Genomic DNA, 6496 nt, shown 5'->3' on the forward strand with positions numbered 1-6496 from the left:
GCCAACGTGGAACCTGCACAACACAACCAAAGTACTTTGCCCCAACGAAACGAGTGAGGTTGTCAATCTCACCGGCTTGCTGTAACAAAGGATTAACCGTATTGTGTGGAAGATGATTGTTTGGAGAGAAAACAGTAAAACAAGTATTGCAGCAGATTTGTATTTCAGTATTAAAAGAATGGACCGGGGTCCACAGTTCACTAGAGGTGTCTCTCCCATAAGATAAAAGCATGTTGGGTGAACAAATTACAGTCGGGCAATTGACAAATAGAGAGGGCATAACAATGCACATACATGACATGATAAGTATAGTGAGATTTAATTGGGCATTACGACAAAGTACATAGACCGCCATCCAACTCGCATCTATGCCTAAAAAGTCCACCTTCGAGGTTATCATCCGAACCCCTCCAGGTATTAAGTTGCTAACAACGGACAATTGCATTAAGTATGGTGCGTAATGTAATCAACAACTACATCCTCGGACATAGCGCCAATGTTTTATCCCTAGTGGCAACAAGCACAACACAACCTTAGAACTTTTCGTCACTCGTCCCGGTGTCAATGCAGGCATGAACCCACTATCGAGCATAAATACTCCCTCTTGGAGTTAAAAGTAAAAACTTGGCCAGAGCCTCTACTAGTAACGGAGAGCATGCAAGATCATAAACAACACATATGTAATAACTTGATAATTAACATGACATGGTATTCTCTATCCATCGGATCCCGACAAACACAACATATAGAATTACGGATAGATGATCTTGATCATGTTAGGCAGCTCACAAGATCCAACAATGAAGCACAATGAGGAGAAGACAACCATCTAGCTACCGTTATGGACCCATAGTCCAGGGGTGAACTACTCACTCATCACTCCGGAGGCGACCATGGCGGTGTAGAGTCCTCCGGGAGATGAATCCCCTCTCCGGCAGGGTGCCGGAGGAGATCTCCAGTAATCCCCCGAGATGGGATCGGCGGCGGCGGCGTCTCGCAAGGTTTTCCGTATCGTGGTTTTTCGCCCCGGGGGTTTCGCGACGGAGGCTTTAAGTAGGCGGAAGGGCAGAGTCGGGGGCCGGACGAGGGGCCCACACCATAGGCGGCGCGGGCCCCCCTTGGCCGCGCCGCCATGTGGTGTCGCCACCTCGTGGCCCCACTTCGTATGTTCTTCGGTCTTCCGGAAGCTCCGTGGAAAAATAGGCCCCCGGGTCTTCGTTTCGTCCAATTCCGAGAATATTTCGTTACTAGGATTTCGAAACCAAAAACAGCGAGAAACGAGAACCGGCACTTCGGCATCTTGTTAATAGGTTAGTTCCAGAAAATGCACGAATATGACATAAAGTGTGCATAAAACATGTAGGTATCATCAATAATATGGCATAGAACATAAGAAATTATCGATACGTCGGAGACGTATCAGCTGTCCTCGCCATCAGCCCAGCTGTTGGCGATTTCCATTAACTTGCTTATAGTTTTTGGCTTCTTGCGCCCAAGCTCCTCTATGTAGATTTCACGTCGGATGCCATCGCTGAAAGCATCGATTGCTCTGTCGACAGAGACATCTTCGGCATCGTTTAGGAGTTTGGTGAATCTCCCGATGTAGGCGCGCATCGACTCCTTCTGCTTCTGTTGGCAATGTCGTAATTCCTCGATCCCGATGGGTGTTTTGTATGTTGCTTGGAAATTGGCAACGAAAGCGTCCACTAGATCGTCCCATGATTTTATGGAACCTTTCGGCAGGCCTCTCAGCCAAGCTCGTGCCGAATCCTTCAGGTAAAGCTGCAAGCACTGCATTGCTGCTATCTGATTTCCCTTGTGTAGGATTACAGTCTGTAAGTAATCGTCTATCCAAGACCTCAGCTCCTGCTGTCCATCATATTTGGTAGCGTCAGTGGGGGTGGGCTTGAACTTTTTGGGCGGCATCGCCTCGCGGATCTTGTAGCTTAAAGAATCGGCCCCCCTTAGCTCGCCGTCGTTCTCCTGGCTTTCATCTGAGGTGTCACTGTCGTATTCCTCCCTAGCGGCGCGTCTTCGTCTTGCTTTATCGATTCTGCTCTGGGTGATTTCATCTCGAGCATCCCTCGAGCGATGCTTTGAGCCACTGGCCTGTAACGTGGTCTTTTCCTTCCGTGGGACCAGATTATCTCCTAATATTGCGAGACTCTCTAAGGCGCCTCGGTGAGCTTGAGCCATAGAACCTTCAGGACGCTGATTGATGAGGTACGCTGCGAGGTTGGCAGTTGCTCCCTCGACGGTTTTTGGCCGTAGCATGCCTGCGGTGTCCGTGGTCATGAAGGATTTGGTCAGATTCGATGTGATTTCTCTAGCATCATCTTCCGAAAGCCTGGATAGCCTTGATCGGTGCTTGCCTACGCCTTGACTGCTTCGGGAGGCACTTCCTCGCGAGCCTCTCTGTCGCTCACTAGATTGTTCGGCAACGGATAGGCGTTTCTCGAGGGTGGCTTGCTCTTTTGATAAGCGCTCCTGGTTCTTCTCCAATATAGAGCGATAGGCGTTGAGGGTTCCAACCGAGGTTCCTGCGGGGAGCGATGTGTTGTTAAGCACGGCCGCCCTGGCTGCTGCCCACTCTTCCTCTGCGATGGTGTAATCGCTGTTGTTGTTACTGGCGCTGTTTTCAAAACTTATCCGTCTGCTGGATCGGGGGGTGTGATCTCCATCTCCCCTGTTTCTTGTGTTATTGGTGGCATAAACTTGATGGCGCGCTGCTTTCCAGGTGGCCTTCTTGGCGACGATGTCGATGCTGTCCTCTCCCGACGAATACTGGGCGCTGGAGATGAACGGTGTATCGCTCGATCCTAACCCGTGCCTAGTGTCGCAGTTTAAACAGTAGTATGAGGTCATCTCTGAAGACACGAGGTTATCGGATCCGACTGACATTAAAGACGTCGACCGAGGGGTTGATGGCGAGGATGAGTTCGTCGAGTTGGTCAGGCCAGCCGAGAGGTCGACTGATGACGACAGGCTTGGCCCTGCGGCCGGTAGTGGTGATTTCTTTGCTGACCTGGGGGTGTGAGGTCCTAGCAGTCGAAGGACTCCTTCCGCGTTGACATTTTAGTGGACGCTGCCGAACGTCATCTCCATGTTTCCTTGTAGATCTGAGAAGGTTGAGCGCGAGGAGTCGCTGTGCGGGGTGAATTCGTAGGAGCCGAATCGAATTGGGGTTCCTAGTCTTGGCGACGATGGTGACGATGGTGTCAACGAAGCTGTCGATGACATGACTGAAACTGCCGATGCCGGGTCTTGTGCCGACAGATTTCCCACAGATGGCGCCAATTGTCGAGGGTGCTCCTCGGCAATGCCCTTCGATTGGGGCTTAGGGTTGATGGAATCCTGTAGGCTGACACGAGACATCGGTGAACAGACAAGTGGGGAGAGCAAATTACCCAGGTTCGGGGCCCTCGATGAGGTAAAACCCTTACGTCATGCCTGTCTGATCTTGATTATGAAAATATTGGGTTACAATGGGGTGACGAAGGTTTCGGCTGTGATCTCGTCGAGAGGCTAAGTGCTACGACGACCTAGCTCTGGACTTCTGGTGGCTAAAGTTGCTATGATTGATTCTGTCCCTCGGCAGCCCCTCTCCTGGCCTTTATATAGGAGGCCAGGTCTCAAGAGATCTGCCCGGTTACGACTAAGTTTACAAAAGACCTAGCTCTAAACTTTCCTTGTTCGGCTCCTCTTTGTTTTGTTCTTCAAGGAACCTTCTCTAGCACCGTCCTAGTGGCCCGCCTTTCCATCGGTTATCTTCATGGGCCTCCAGTTGGGCCGCACAGGATAGGGCAATGTCAGTTACCCGAAGGGTAATGCCCACGTCAGCTTCTTTGAATAAACCTACACACTTGGCACACTTTAAATTTATTCTCATGTTGTCAACAAACACACAAAACATGTGGAGTAAATACTTTGATCTTTCACTCGATCACAAAACAAATCATTAGAAAACAGAAAATAATGGTATGGTTGCAAGTACAAAACTGAGGAAAATCGCTAGGAATAAATATTTGGATAGAACACGATAAATGTGCCGCAATGCTACACGAATGAGTTTAAAAGGAGGTTTCAGTAAATGTTAAAACTCTTTTGAGAGTCGGGTGTAGAAATGCAAGCCATATGAATGTTGGAGGTGTCATTCCCTTGATCCAAACAGATTCATAAGGAAAAAATACCATATGGATTAAATTCCTCCAAAATAAATTTTTCAATCGTCATGAGAACACGACAGCGAACATGGCACCAGCTACCAACACACTCCAGAAACGACGTCGAGAACAGGTTTACGGAATTCATTCAAGCAGTAAGACTACTCATAGTGGAAGTAACATACCTAGTAAGAGCATCTTCACCGGTGTTCCCGATAGCGGCACCGATAGCTTTTTGGGGGCCGGGAGCGAAAATGGGCTCGCACCGGTGCGCCCCAAACGGCGCCGGCAATTTTTCGATCCCAATAGAAGCGTCGGCAACCCCATGCCGGTCCCTTCGCCAAGGGCGCGAATCGGGCGCGCCGGCGCCTCGCGAGGTTGAAAATTTTGGGCGTGGGAGCCGCCTGTCAGCCACACAACGGCAAAATATACATCTTCTCCCCCAAAAACCCGTCCTCTCCGCCGCTCATTTCTCCCGCCAGCCGCTCCATCTCCCATCCAGCCTCCAACCTGAAAAACCCTCGCCGCCGTGCCATGCCGCCGAAGAGAAAGGCTCCGGTGAAGGCAGCGAAGCCGCCGACGAAGGCGTGCCGAAGACGCGCACCGTCGCGCCGAAGGAGAAGCCGGGGACCATGTCGCGGGAGGAGTGGGACAGGGACATCGAACACCGCTCCTGCATCACGGCTGACCGCAGGAGGTGCCGCGTCGCCGCCTCCGACGCAGTGAAAGCGGCGGCCTCTGCGGAAGCGTGTCTAAGCTTGGGCAGCGGCCTCAACAACATCTCGAGCTCCCCGTCGTCGCCGGGTTACTACGTGGGGTACACGGTGGATGCACCATCGATCTCGCTGATGCGGCTGTCGCAGATGGATGGCCGCGCCCGCTACTCCCCCGAGTGCGGGGACAGCGACATGATCATCGACAACAACGTGTCGTTCTCGCCGGATTCTGCGGCTCGGGGCAGCGACGCCTTCCGCTTCCCCGACCTGAACTCGTCGCCTGACCTGCACCGCACCGAGGGCCACCTGACAGACGGCACCGGCCTTCCCCGCCACCTCTTCGCCGACGATGGCATGCACACCCACCAGGTGTTCGGCATGTTCATGGGCGAGGACGAGGTGCGTTTCCTTACTTTTCATGTGTGTGCATCGTAGACACCAGCGACAACTGAAAGTTTGTTACTTTATGCCTAGATTGCCGGCGAGGAGGAGATCCTGTAATATCCCAGGATTTGCGGTTACAAAAAGAGAGGAAACAGATGTGTGCATTGCATTCATGCATAGAAAATCCGGAGAATTTTTGCGCTTTTGTTTAAAACTGTCAAAGGGATCGAGGTTTCTCTTGCATCGGTGGAATCGAGTTAGTCATCGATGCGAGTGCGACAAATTTCTACATGACCTTTGTGAAGTCATGTGTTTTGGGAGAAACAATTTGAATTCAGATTATAATATGAAATACAAAACTCAAATAAGAATTTGAATTGGAATTTGAAATCTAAACAAGTATATAAATATAATATGTAAAAGTAAATACATTTGATAATTACAAATGAATAGATGAGTTAAACTTTATTACAAATAACATTATTTAACAAATTACTAGTTAGAAAATAAATAGAAAATTACAAAAGAAAAAAAGAAAACCCTAAACTAAATCTTCTATTCCTCTTCTTATCCTTTCTTCCTATAAAACAAACAACAAAGACAAAAGAATATGGTGTTACGATTAAAATGTCGCCAACAAGAACTAAAGGGAGTCAAGAACTAATCTTGATCCCAAATGGTGATTAGAGGGACTGAACATCAATTAGGAGACAGGGTGAGTAATATCATGAGGCAACAAGGACTAGAGGCAACATCAGGGATTGAATATCACTTAGGAAACAGTAATTGATCCAGATGACAAGGAAACACTATTTTAGGCAACAAGGCAATCATTTTTCATTTCCCTCTAATCTAGCTAGTGTCTATTAAATGCCACAAGTTTTCAAATTAAGTATTTCACCATTGACAATAGTTAGTCCTGATGAATAAATAGCCACAAATAATAAGTAATAAAACTCACATCTTGTTTCAGCATATAACCATGTGTTGCCTGCCAAAACCCACCGGCGAGCACCGACGAGCAACACGGAGAGCCGGGAGGCTCCCATGACTCCTGGTGGGCCCTGGTCCCTCGGGTGACGGCCCGCAAAGCTCTGGCACACGTCCTGGCTAATGCAAGGGCGTGCCACCTGACCTATACCTGGTCAGGAAGGTGATGGATTGCTTCGATTAGTTTCCTGCATGGCAGACACGTAAACAATAAATACGAGCCCGATCGGCTCTCGGGTTACC

This window comes from Lolium rigidum, chromosome 3, assembly GCF_022539505.1.
Source record: "Lolium rigidum isolate FL_2022 chromosome 3, APGP_CSIRO_Lrig_0.1, whole genome shotgun sequence".
NCBI classification, from domain to species: Eukaryota; Viridiplantae; Streptophyta; class Magnoliopsida; order Poales; family Poaceae; genus Lolium; species Lolium rigidum.